The sequence below is a fragment of the Oryctolagus cuniculus genome, chromosome 15 (genome assembly GCF_051225735.1).
Source record: "Oryctolagus cuniculus isolate XC-2025 breed Fujian yellow rabbit chromosome 15, ASM5122573v1, whole genome shotgun sequence".
NCBI lineage: Eukaryota > Metazoa > Chordata > Mammalia > Lagomorpha > Leporidae > Oryctolagus > Oryctolagus cuniculus.
This window is the reverse complement of record NC_142881.1, coordinates 96,051,759-96,065,704: the sequence shown is the minus strand read 5'-3', so window position 1 is coordinate 96,065,704 and position 13,946 is coordinate 96,051,759. Positions and strand designations below refer to the sequence as shown.

Genomic DNA, 13,946 nt, shown 5'->3' with positions numbered 1-13,946 from the left:
AGCACAGTGCTGGATGTGCTTTAAAGAAAAAAAAATGGCTGCTTTAAAGAAAAAAATAAAATAGTTGTTTTACTGCATTGCTAAAAGTAGGCCTAGACAAAGGGATTTCTTCCCAGTGAGGTCTGTTTGTTGAGTGCATATGAGATGGACTTTCTATAAAGCTAGTTGCAAGAAGGTGTTTGTTCTGAGAAAGAAGCAGCACCAAGGAAATCTGTGCAAATCCTGCTGGCTTTTAGAGTCACAGAATGAACAAAACATGAGCAGGAGATGGATGTGGTCCAATCAAGTCAAGTCGGACTCTAGTCGAGGAAACAAGGGACTCTCACTTCAAGTTGAGGGGACCCGACCAATGTGTGCCATGCCCAGGTGCCTGAGAGTTCTGTCAGTGCATATTTTTTAGCTGTGTTCACTGCTGCTATGAACACGTACTCACTATTTGGGTCATGCACACTTGATTGATATTTCTCTTTTGTAAGCTGAAAAATAAATATGCATTCAAAAATGTAGACTACTGCAAAAGCTGCACATCCTATGGGTAACCAGAACTTCACCTGGCAACAGAGCTTGTGATTCCTAAATATGCAAATATTCTCCTCTGAGAATCTCTACTTGAAAAGGAGGAGGGTCAAAAATTGATAGTTTGCAAAAGTAATAGCTGGCATGAGAACTGTCCAAATTATATAGGAAAAAAGAAACTGTTGTTGAATAATTGATATTGACAGAATTTCAGAGCCTTAATGGACACCGTGTTTTCACTCTCCTTTGTCTGCCTGAAGTCACAGAGGACTTGCCTCCCTGTCAGCAGCTGCATTTTGAATTGCAGGACAATCTCGGGGTATTTGCATAAAGTTTGAACACCTCCATTCTGAAATGTAAACATCTCATACTTGGCAGAGTCATTGATGTCTCCTTAAAGCTATTCCAACACAGCCAAGGAAAGGTTCATGTGTCTGGAGTTCTCTGCTGAAGACCTCACTGCCAAGCCCCATCTTTGGGCTTTAAAAGCTGTGGCAGGGGCCGGCGCTGTGGTATAGTGGGTAAAGCCACCACCTGCAGTGCCAGCATCCCATATGGCTGCAGGTTCCAGTCCAGGCTACTCCTCCTCTGATCCAGCTCTCTGCTATGGCCTGCGAAAGCAGTAGAAGATGGCCCACATGGGAAACCCAAAAGAAGTTCCTGGCTCCTCATTTCGGATTGGCGCAACTCTGGCCATTGTGGCCAAATGGGGAGTTAACCAGTGGATGGAAGACCTCTCTCTCTCTCTCTCTCTTGGACTCTCCTTCTTTCTCTGTGTAACTCTTTCAAGTAAATAAATGAATCTTTAAAAAAAAAAAAGCTGTGAAAGACTAGTTACAAATACTGGCAAATTTTCAGATTTCCTTAATTGATACCATCTTTAATTTACATTTACAGAAAAGGTTGTTTTTTAAATCTAATTATAATGATCTACTTCTCAGCAATTTCCCTTTTATCTCTGTCATTTTATTATTGTTCTGACCAAACTACTGATTTCTTTTCACAGTAATGACAATATATTTTATATTGTAAGGTGTGTATCACTTTTAAACTTTCTTTTCTTTGAATTTAGGCATATCACTTATGAGCATCTTTAGTATCTTAACTGAAGGCAGTACTTACACTGTGAAGCTGAGTCATCAGCTTCCTCAGAGTTCTATAAGTTGTTCTGATGAAGTTCATATACAAAATTTTTCAGGGCTATCTTTGTCCAATGTAGTCATTCACAAGTACCAGGTAATATACTTAGTACATTTCTTGATTGTTACAGAACTTTAAATTTCACTAGATTTAAAAGTTAACATATTTTGAACTAATTCTAATAAGCAGCACAATCTTTGACTTATAATTTTATTGTTTTTTAAAAAATATTTCTTTTTTAATGTATTATAATAGTCTACTTTTCACTAGCTTTCCCATTATCTCATTGCCTGTCTATTATGGCTCCTACTGAATTGCTCATTTCTACTCACAGTAATCACTTTATTTCATAAAAATCCAACATGTTTTTATTACTGTCTTTAAGATTACCATCACCTGTATTTTTCTTTAATATCCCAGTGTATTCCAGACCTGCCGCTGTGAATTCATGGCCATGTTGGTTAAGTGTTCATTATGAGGTCATTAACTCCATCAAAATTCTATAAGTTGTGCTAGCAACCGTCATGCACACATGTTTTCAAAGACATTTTAGACCCACATGATAGTCACTCTTTTCAGGTACTTTTTTAGGCTCCTTTCAGGTTCTTTTCTATATTTCATGAAATTCTAAACTTCCCATTAATATATGAAAGTTTCAATAGAATGAGTTAAAGATCCATCTATTTTAAAGATTTCTCTGATAAGTGTATAATCTTCATTTGATTTACATTTTGTGAAAATAATTTCATTTTCCTTTTTTAAGGTAATTGTTATCATTTCCAGTTTCCAGTAATTTCCCTCATATTTGCTTGTCATTCTGCTAATACTTCTAGAAAATAATTGTTACTTACCCTGGTCACAGTGTATTTTCTTTCTTTCTTTCTTTTTTTTTTTTTTTTTGACAGGCAGAGTGGACAGTGGGAGAGAGAGAGACAGAAAGGTCTTCCTTTGCCATTGGTTCACCCTCCAATGGTCACCGCGGCTGGCGCGCTGCAGCTGGCACACCGCACTGATCCGATGGCAGGAGCCAGGTACTTATCCTGGTCTCCCATGGGGTGCAGGGCCCAAGCACTTGGGCCATCCTCCACTTGCACTCCCGGGCCACAGCAGAGAGCTTGCCTGGAAGAGGGGCAACTGGGACAGAATCCGGCACCCAGACCGGTACTAGAACCCGGTGTGCTGGTGCCGCAAGGCGGAGGATTAGCCTAGTGAGCCCTGGCATCGGCCAGTTTATTTTATTTCATAACACCAGGATCCTCTTTTTATGTATTTATTTTTGTGTGTGTGTGTTTGAGCTTATATCACCTACATGTATCCTTGGTATCCCATTTAAAGCTAATCTAACCACTGTGAACTTGAGGTCATCTTGGTTGTATTTTTTTTAAAACTTTTATTTAGTAAATATAAATTTACAAAGTACAGTTTATGGATTACAATGGCTTCCCCCCCCCATAATTTCCCTCCCACTTGCACCCCTCCCATCTCCTGCTCCCTCTCCCATTCCGTTCACATCAAGATTCATTTCCTTTCTTTTTTTTTAAATGTTTTTTAACTTTTATTTAATGAATATAAATTTTCAAAGTACAGAATATGGATTACAATGGCTTCCCCCCCATAACGTCCCTCCAACCCGCAACCCTCCCCTTATCTACTCCCTCTCCCCTTCCATTCACATCAAGATTCATTTTCAATTCTCTTTATATACAGAAGATCAGTTTAGCATACATTAAGTAAAGATTTCAACAGTTTGCTCCCACACAGAAACATAAAGTGAAAAATACTGTTTGAGTACTAGTTATAGCATTAAATCACAATGTACAGCACACTAAGGACAGAGATCCTACATGAGGAGTAAGTGCACAGTGACTCCTGCTGTTGACTTAACAATTTGACACTCTTGTTTATGGCATCAGTAATCACCCTAGGCTCTTGTCATGAGCTGCCAAGGCTATGGAAGAGCCTTTTGAGTTCACCAACTCTGATCATATTTAGACAAGGTCGGAGTCAAAGTGGAAGTTCTCTCCTCCCTTCAGAGAAAGCTACCTCCTTCTTTGATGACCCATTCTTTCTGCTGGGATCTCACTCGTGGAGATCTTTCATTTAGGTTTTTTTTTTTTTTCCCCCAGAGTGTCTTGGCTTTCCATGCCTGAAATACTCTCCTGGGCATTTCAGCCAGATCCGCATGCCTTAAGGGCTGATTCTGAGGCCAGAGTGCTGTTTAGGACATCTGCCATTCTATGGGTCTGCTGTGTATCTCACTTCCCATGTTGGATCATTCTCTCCCTTTTTGATTCTATCAGCTAGTATTTGCAGACACTATTCTTGTTTATGTGATCCCTTTGGTTCTTAGTCCTATCATTACGATCAATTGTGAACAGAAATTGATTTTTTTGACAGGCAGAGTGGACAGTGAGAGAGAGAGACAGAGAGAAAGGTCTTCCTTTTGCCATTGGTTCAGCCTCCAATGGCTGCTGCAGCTGGCGCACTGTGGCTGGCACACTGGGCTGATCCGAAGGCAGGAGCCAGGTGCTTCTCCTGGTCTCCCACGTGGTGCAGGGCCCAAGCATTTGGGCCATCCTCCACTGCACTCCTGGGCCATAGCAGAGAGCTGGCCTGGAAGAGGGGCAACCGGGACAGAATCTGGTGCCCTGCCCGAGACAAGAACCTGGTGTGCTGGCGCCACAAGGCAGAGGATTAGCCTATTGAGCCATGGCACCAGCCAAGATTCATTTTCAATTATCTTTATATACAGAAGATCGATTTAGTATATATTAAGTAAAGATTTCATCTGTTTGCACCCACACAGAAACACACAGTGTAAAATATTGTTTCAGTACCAGTTATAGCATTACTTCACGTTGAACAACACATTAAGGACAGATCCCACATGAGAAGTAAGTACACAGTGACTCTTGTTGTTGACTTAACAATTTGACACTCTTGTTTATGGCATCAGTAATCTCCCTAGGCTCTAGTCATGAGTTGCCAAGGCTATGGAAGCCTTTTGAGTTTGCCAACTTCAATCTTATTCCAACAGGGTTGTGTTTTGTTTTTAAAGAAACTTTCATTGGCCACAAAATTGCATAAGTTTTTCTGACAATTTTCATGTATACAATTTTTCAGAGACTTCTTTGGCAAATTTGGTCATTCTCCCTTTCCAAGTATCATATTTGATGGCAATTATGAATTTTTCCAGAACTATGACATTTATCTTTGATTTCTGAAAGTGTCAATAGTTTAATTCAAGTTACTGACACTTTTCCTTCATGGTTATAATGGTTTTTGATGTGGATTTCTAAATTTTGTGAAAATTTTTAATTTATATTCCTTCTTAATATATTGTAATTATTTAGTTTTCAGCAATTTCATTTATATCTGTTGGTCACTCTATATTGCTCTTACAAAATTGCTCACATCTTTCAAAGTGATCATCATTTATTTATTTCATATCATCTGCATGCTTTTTCATCTGTTTTATAAATTGTAGTTAATACTAATACCTGTATATTAACATCCTAGTGCAAGTCAATCTTAGCAGTAGAATCCCATGGCCATCTTGGTTGTTATTATGAGGTCCCCAACTCCATCACAATACTATAAATGTTCCTGGCTACCATATTTTACACATATTTTTAGAAATATCTTAGACTCATTTGATAATTCATCATTTTCAAGTTTTTTTTTTTACTTTTTCTGGACTTTATGGAATTTTAACTTTATCTTTTATTTTTAAAGGTTCTAATAGAATATTTCCAGATATAGACATCTTTCCCTTAAGATTTTTGTGGTACATTACAAATTTCCCCATACCTCTGGCCCCTTATCCCCTAATAATATCTCATATCATTATACTTATATACTTATCACAATTAATGAACCACAGCTATAGTTCTAAACTTTTTAATCCAAATTTCTTTTATCTCTTCCACCCAGCCCAGAGTCTGTCAATTAACATTCTGTGTTCAGAATAAGTTTTTCTTTTAATATTAACTTCCACATGCAAAGGAGAACAAGCAGTTTTTGTGTCTCTGAGTCTGTTTTATTTCACTCAATGTTATGTTCTCTATTTGTAGCATCCATTTTACTACAAATGACAGGACTTCATTCTTTTTATAGTTGAATAATAGTTCATTGTGAATATATATCCCATTTTCTTTATCCATTCATCTTATTAAGCATATTTGGTTGATTCCATATTTTCGTTATTGTGAACAGTTCTGCTATAAACATGGTGGAGCAGAATCTCTTTGATACAATGAGTTTAAATATTTTGGATAATACTCAGTGTTGGTATCATTGGATCATATGGAAATTCTATTTCTAGATTTCTAGGACATCTCAATATTGTTTTCAATAGTGACTGTATAAAGTACACTCCTGATAACAGTGTATAAAATTCTACTTTTTCTATATCCTCACCAGCATATTAATGCTCTCTCCTTTTTGATAATAATCATTGTGATAAGGGTGAAGTGATATTAATTTGCACTTCCCTGATAGCTAACATTATTGAGCATATATATGTATGTATGTGTGAGTGTGTGTGTTGATCATTTGCATTTACACTTTTAAGAACTGTCTATTCAGGTCCTTTGCTCATTTTTTAAATATGTATTTATTTATTTGAAAGTCTGAGTTACACAGAGAGAGGAGAGGCAGGGAGTCAGAGAGAGAGAGGTCCTCCATCCAATGGTTCACTCCCCAATTGGCCACAATGGCTGGAGCTGTGCCAATCCAAAGCCAGGAGCCAGGAGCTTCCTCTAGGTCTCTCACACGTGTGCAGGGGCCCAAGGACTTGGGTCATCTTCCACTGCTTTCCCAGCTAATAGCAGAGAGCTGGATTGGAAATGGAGCAGCTGGGTCTTGAACTGGCATCCATATAGGATGCCGGCACTTCAGGCCAGGGAGTTAACCTGCTTGCCACAGTGCCAGACCCTCTTTGCTCATTTTTAAACTGGATTGATTTTTGAGTTACATATGTACTCTCATATTAACCCTTTGTTGGAGCTTGCAAATATTTTCTCCCAATTTTTCAGACTTCTCTTAACTCCCTGATTGCTTCTTTTGCTGTGCAGAAGCTTCTGAGTTTGATATAAATTCATTTGTCTAGTTCTTCATGTGTCAGTGTTTTTGGGGTCTTATCCAAGAAGTCATCATGTTACACAAATATCTTGGAGAGTTTCCCCCTATATTTTCTTTCAGAAAGTTCAGAGCCAGAGATTAAAATCTTAAATTTAGGTTTTTGATCCACCTTGAGTAGATTTTATATATAATGAGAGGTTAATACCACACACACACACACTTTAGTTTTGAAGAACTGTTTATTGAAAAGACTACCCCTTTTTAAATGTACATTCTATGGAACTTTGGTCAAAAATCAGTTGCCTGAATGCACATGAAGTGATTTCTGGACATTTTATTTTCTTCCATTGGTCTATTTGACAATTTTATGTTATTACTGAAACTTTGTAATATGCTTTGAATCAGGTACTATGATGCCTCGACCTTTATTGAAAAATGAAATGACACAGATTGCTAGGTACAAGATCAATATAGGGCTTGGCATTATGGCATAGCATGTAAAGCTACTGCCTACAAAGCCAGCATTCCAAATGGGTACCAGTTTGAGTCCTGGTATCTCCATTTCTGATCCAGCTCCCTGCTAATAGCCTGGGAAAGCTGTGGAAGATGCCCCATGTTCTTGGACCCCTGAACCCATGTGGGAGACCAGAAGAAGTTCCTGGTTTCTGGCTGGCTCTGGCCTGGCCTAGTTTAGTTGTTGTAGCCATTTGGAGAGTGAAGCAGTAGATGGAAGATTCTCTCTCTCTCTCTCTCTCTCTCTCTCTCTCCTCTTTCTCTCTCTCTCTGTAACTCTGCTTTTCAAATTAATAGAAAAAATTAAAAATTATTTTAAATGAGACATATCTATCCATCTAATCAACAGAATTGCTATGTACAAAGAAGACACAAATAGGAAACAATTTTAAAGGACACAGACAGACTAGAAAATGAATACCCATATGAGAAATGAAACAAGGAAGGACTAATCTATGTAATATCTTCAAGTGTTATTTAAAAAAATATACAGTAGTACATAATTCCTATCAGTTTGTTTGACAAAGATTTTAAACAAAGTTTGAGAAAACATTGTATTTTCATCAAAATTGATACAGGCATTTCTTTTTGGTGATTTTAGCTCCCACATAAAAAGGAGAACCCGTGGTATTAGTCTTTCTGTGTCTGTCTAGCATGTTTTTGTTTTTGCTTTTTTGCTCAAGTTTACTTTGCTATTCTGGGTATTTTTTCATACATATTTTTGGATTGTTTTTCTACTTCTATAAAGAATGTCATTGGTATATTGACTGGGATTACACTGAATGCATACTTAAGATACTATAGATTCTTAATGATAATCTTACAATCCATGAGCAAGAAATATCTTCACATTTTTATGTCCTTGATGATTTCTTTCATCGATATTTTATAAATTTTATTGTAGAGATCTTTCATTTCTTTGGTTAAATTTATTCCTAAATATTGGATTGTGTTTGTGATATTGTGAATGGGATTTCTTTTTTTTTTTTTTTTTGACTTAACAAATTTTTTTTTTTAACTTTTATTTAATGAATATAAATTTCCAAAGTACAGCTTATGGATTACAATGGCTTGCCCCCCATAACGTCCCTCCCACCCGCAACCCTCCCCTTTCCCACTCCCTTTCCCCTTCCATTCACATCAAGATTCATTTTCGATTCTCTTTATATACAGAAGATCAGTTTAGCATACATTAAGTAAAGATTTCAACAGTTTGCTCCCACACAGAAACATAAAGTGAAAAATACTATTTGAGTACTAGTTATAGCATTAAATCTCAATGTACAGCCCACTAAGGACAAAGATCCTACATGAGGAGTAAGTACACAGTGACTCCTGTTGTTGACTTAACAAATTGACACTCTTGTTTATGGCATCAGTAATCACCCTAGGCTCTTGTCATGAGTTTCCAAGGCTATGGAAGCCCCCTGAGTTCACTGACTCTGATAATATTTAGACAAGGCCATGGTCAAAGTGGAAGTTCTCTCCTCCCTTCAGAGAAAGGTACCTCCTTCTTTGATGACCCGTTCTTTCCACTGGGATCTCACTCGTGGAGATCTTTCATTTTTTTTTCCCCAGAGTGTCTTGGCTTTCCATGCCTGAAATACTCTCATGGGCTTTTCAGCTGGATCCGCATGCCTTAAGGGCTGATTCTGAGGCTAGAGTGCTGTTTAGGACATCTGCCATTCTATGGGTCTGCTGTGTATCTCACTTCCCATGTTGGATCATTCTCTCCCTTTTTGATTCTATCAGCTAGTATTTGCAGACACTATTCTTGTTTATGTGATCCCTTTGGTTCTTAGTCCTATCATTATGATCAATTGTGCACATAAATTGATCACTGGGACTAGTGAGATGGCATTGGTACATGCCACCTTGATGGGATTGAATTGGAATCCCCTGGTATGTTTCTAACTCTACCGTTTGAGGTAAGTCAGCTTGAGCATGTCCCGTCTCTTTCATTATCATTGTTGGTACATAAAAATCCTACTGTTTTGGTTTGCTCCCTTTGTAACTGATTTCACTGAACTGATTTATGAATTGTAACAGCTTTTTGCTGTAGTGCTTGGTTTTCATCCAGGTACAACATCATGAAATTTGCAAATGTTAATTTTAAAAGTTTATTTGAAAGGCAATTACAGAGAGGGCAAGGCATAGAAAGAGAAATATTCCATCTATTTGTTCACTCCCCAAATGGCTGCAACAACCAGGCCTGGGTCAGTCTGAAGCCAGGAGCTAGAGATTTATCCAAGTCTCCCACATAGGTTCAGGGGCCCAAGCACTTGGTCCGTCCTCTGCTGCTTTCCCAGGTGCATCAGTAGAGAGGTGGATCATGAGTGGAGTATCCAAGAATCCAACTGGTGACCATATGGGATACTCATGCTGCAGGCGGTGGCTTTACCCATGATGCCACAGAGCTGGTCCCAAATATGGCTATTTTGAATTACTACTTTGCAATTTTAATTACCTTATTTATTTTCCCTCCCAAAATGTTCTTGCGAGTACTTCCAACAATATACTGAATAAGAATGGTGAAAAATGGACATTTTTCTACTATTCCATATTTGAAAAGAGTGATTTCTGCTTTATACTTTTCAGTATAAAAGTAGCTGTTGGTCTGTCTTATAAAGGCTTTATAATTTTGAGATGTGTTCTTTTTAATCTAATTTGTAGAGGATTTTTTTATTATAGAGATATTCGATTTTATCAATTGCTTTCTGTGTCTGTTAAAATGCTTACATGATTTTTCCCTCATTCTGTTGATGTGATTTATGAGGTTTTTGATTTTCAAATGTTGAATCACCCTTGCATCTTTAGATGAAACCAAACTTACTGTTATGTATAATCACTGGTGTAGCTTTGGATTTGGTTTACTAATGTTTTGTTGAAAACTTCTGCATTTATGTTCATGAAGCATACTGGTCTGTAGTTTTATTTTTTGTGTTGTGTCTTTGGTTTTGGTATTGGTAATGCCAGCTTTCTGAAAAGTATTTTATAGTTTTCTTTTTAAAAAATATTTATTTACTTGAAAGGCAGTTACACAGACGTGGAGGAGGGGTAAGAGAAACAGCAAAAGCAAGAGTGAGCAAGAGAGAAAGAGTCTTTCATCCATTGGTTTACTTCCCAAATGGCTGCAAAGGCCAGGGATGAGCCAATCCTAAGACAGGAGCCAGGAGCTTCTTCTGGGTTTTCCTCATGGGTGCAGGGGTCCAAGGACTTGGACCATCTTCTACTGCTTTCCAAGGCCATTAGAAGAGAGCTGGATCTGAAGTGGAGCTGCCAGGCTCCAAATTTTCAAATTGGCACCCACGTGGGATGCTGGCATTCAGGCCGGGGCTTTACCTGCTTCTGCCACAGTGCTGGCCCCTTACAGTTTTGTATACTCTAAAATATTTTGCAATAATTTGAAGAGTATTTGAGTTATTCCTTTTTAAATGTTTTATAGAATTTAGGGTTTTCTTTGTTGGGAAACTTTTATTAATTACTACTTCAGTAGTATTTCTTCCTATGGCCTACTTATATTTTCTATATCTTCCTTGTTTAATCTTAATATGTTACACATATTCAGGAATTTATTTGAGGCTTTTAATTTGTTAACACACAGTTCATAGCAGCTTTTTATGACCCATCATATTCTGTAGTATCAATTGTAATGTCTACTTTTCTTCTCAAATTTTATTTATTGAGGTTTTTTCTTCTTTCTTTTGTTACTCTGGATAAAGGCTTTTCTATTTTCTTTATCTTCTTAAAGAACCAGCTATTTGTTTTATATCTCTAATATTCTTTTAGTTTCAATTTCATTTATGACTGTTCTTATATTTATTTTTTCTTGTGCCCTGCTAATTTTTGCCTATGGCTTGTTTTTCTTTATCTGTGTTTTTTTTTAAAGATTTATATTTTTTTTGAAAGTCAGAGATTTTTTTTTTTGAAAGTCAGAGAGAAGAGGCAGAGAGAGAGGTCTTCCATTCACTGGTTCACTCCCCAGTTGGCCATAACGACCAGCGCTGTGCCGATCTGAAGCCAGGAGCTTCTTCCAGGTCTCCCACATAGGTGCAGGTTACCAAGGACTTGGGCCATCTTCTACTGCTTTCTCAGGCCATAGCAAAGAGCTGGATCGAGGCCAGCACCATGGCTCACTTGGCTAATCCTCCACCTGCAGTGCTGGCACCTCAGGTTCTAGTCCCGGTTGGGGCACCGGGTACTAGTCCAAGTTGCTCCTCTTCCAGTCCAGCTCTCTGCTGTGGCCTGGGAAGGTAATGGAGGATGACCCAAGTGCTTGGGTCCCTGCACCTGCATGGGAGACCAGGAGGAAGCACCTGGTTCCTGGCTTCAGATTGGCACAGTGCCAGTTGTGGCAGCCAATAGGGGAGTGAACCAACAGAAGGAAGACCTTTCTGTCTCTCTCTCACTGTCTATAACTGTCTCTGTCTCTCTCTCTCTCACTGTCTAACTCTGCCTGTCAAGAAGAAGAAGAAGAAGAAGAAGAAGAAGAAGAAGAAGAAGAAGAAGAAGAAGAAGAGCTGGATAGAAAGTGGAGCAGCTGGGTCTCCAACCAGTGCCCATATGGGATGCCAGCACTTCAGGCCAGGGTGTTAAACCACTGCACCACAGTGCTGGCCACTTTTTCTGGGTTTTTGAGATGCAGCATTAGACCATTTATTTAAGATCTTTCAAATTTAAGTGTAAACACTTGTCATTATAAAATTTCCTCTTAATACTGCTTTTGCTGTGTTCTATGCTTTGATATGTTGTGTTTTCATATTCATTTAAGAAATTTTCTGACCTTTTTTTAATTTTTTAAAATGATACATTGGTCATCATGTTGTTTAATTTTCATGTACCTGTGAACTTTCCAGTGCCCTTTTTTTTTATTATTATTGATGTCTAGTTTGATCGATTTCAGTCTGAGAAGGTAGGTACATGGTATGATTTCAATCTTTTGAAGTTTTTGAGACTTGATTTCTTCATTAGTAATCAGTGTCAGCATTGTCTACATGTGCCACAGGTTTCTGTTCTTCAGCCTTTTGTGGATGTTACAGTATGACTTTGAAGTGGCATGAGCTTCCATACAGGTTCTTAGTCCCTAGAGTTGTCAGTCATACTGGGGTTTGTGATGTCTGTATCCACATTTCTGGTCATGCTACCCTTTTCTACCAGGCAAATATGAATATTTCTGGTGCTTGTGGCAGCAAAATTTATGGCCTTTTTACTATACTATGTGGATAAGACATTCCCCAGGTCCTGATATGTTAGCCTGACTAATATCCAGAAATTTAGCATAATGAGTTCAAGTCCCAAGTCTTGGAAATGTTAAGGAGACATTCCCTGAGTCCTACAGGGTGAATACAGTTTATGCTGAGGGTTGTGTATCAGCAGGTCTGGGTCTGGAGCACTGTAATGCTTATAGGTTCCATTCCCTAGGGTCTAGGTGTATTTACATGACTCTCTGAAATACAGTACACAGAGTGACAGCCCTGGAGATACAGGATACAGTGGGGTCCTTATCCAGGTCTCTCAGGTTGACTGCCAATTATTCCAGGGATTGAATTCCAGCCTGAAGCATGCAAAGATAGGACTGTATAACTCCCACAGATGAGTGTTATTCCAGGGTTTATAACACCAGCAGCAGCAATCCTAGAGCTTCAGATATTGGAGAGAACTTTCCTTTGTGCCTACAAGGCATGCAAAAATGATGCACTGTCCTGCCTTCCAGCACCACGTGCCAAGAGTTTCAGAAGAGGCCTCTTTAGTTCTGGTACTCTGGAATTCTGTATGAGATGCTACTGGTTACTAGCCATATGAGGCCATGAGAATTTCTCTATATCATACAGAGCAAGCAAGTAGAGCTCCAGAGCTCCTGCAGTTGCAGAATTCACAAGGGCTGCTCTCTACCATGGAAAATGCCCATGCTGTTTCTGGGGAATTCTGGTAGCAAAGGGGCTGCTTGATTCATCCAAGGCAGGTGGAGTACAGTAGCTTCTTAAAAGTAGCTTGGGTCTGGCACTTTAGGGACAGACGAAGGCAATGTGGGTTTTGTCTTGGAAGCAAGGAAGTTGCTCAAAACCCAATCATCCCCCACAAATCTGCTTTCACTTGTAGAAAGCCTCCAAAAGGAGACACTGTATTGAATATTTTCCCATTTTGCATTAAAATGAGTATCTTGGCTGGGAAAGAAGGTTTTAAAACATAGTCTTATGTTTATATAACAAGGTAAATAATTTTTTTACTAACCACTTTTTACACAAACTTAAAGTTATCATTAAATTCTAGAATTAATTCCAAAGACTGAAATGATTACCTCCACTGAGATAGCTACAACCTTATAGCTAATGTGTGCTCTTCCCCTCCCCCCCCCCGTTTGTTCAACAAGCAGACCCACCAATCATCATTTCACTAGCTGAAAGGCACTAAATAATTTTCTTCATAGTACCACAGGGACCTAATATCTCCAAGTCAAACAGATAATTGGTTTCTTGATTTTGACACCAAGAAATGAATCAGTAAGTTATCAGAGGATGACTTCATAATTGCAGAAGGGTTTTAACTTGCTTGCCTTTTTGGGAAATGAAATTATATTTTCCAATAGACATATCTATCACAGTACCTGACAGAGATGATCAATACATCATCATAAATAAAACCAGCAAGCATACCATAGTGATTATTTGCACTTTTAATGCATTTGTTAATCTTTA

General features: G+C 38.4%; 1 pseudogene; it reads right to left on the bottom strand.

Moving 5' to 3' along the window:
* Positions 1–299: 299 nt before the first annotated feature.
* The window catches only part of LOC149122204 (inducible T-cell costimulator-like), a 40,106-nt pseudogene continuing 26,459 nt past the window's right edge, over positions 300–13,946 (bottom strand).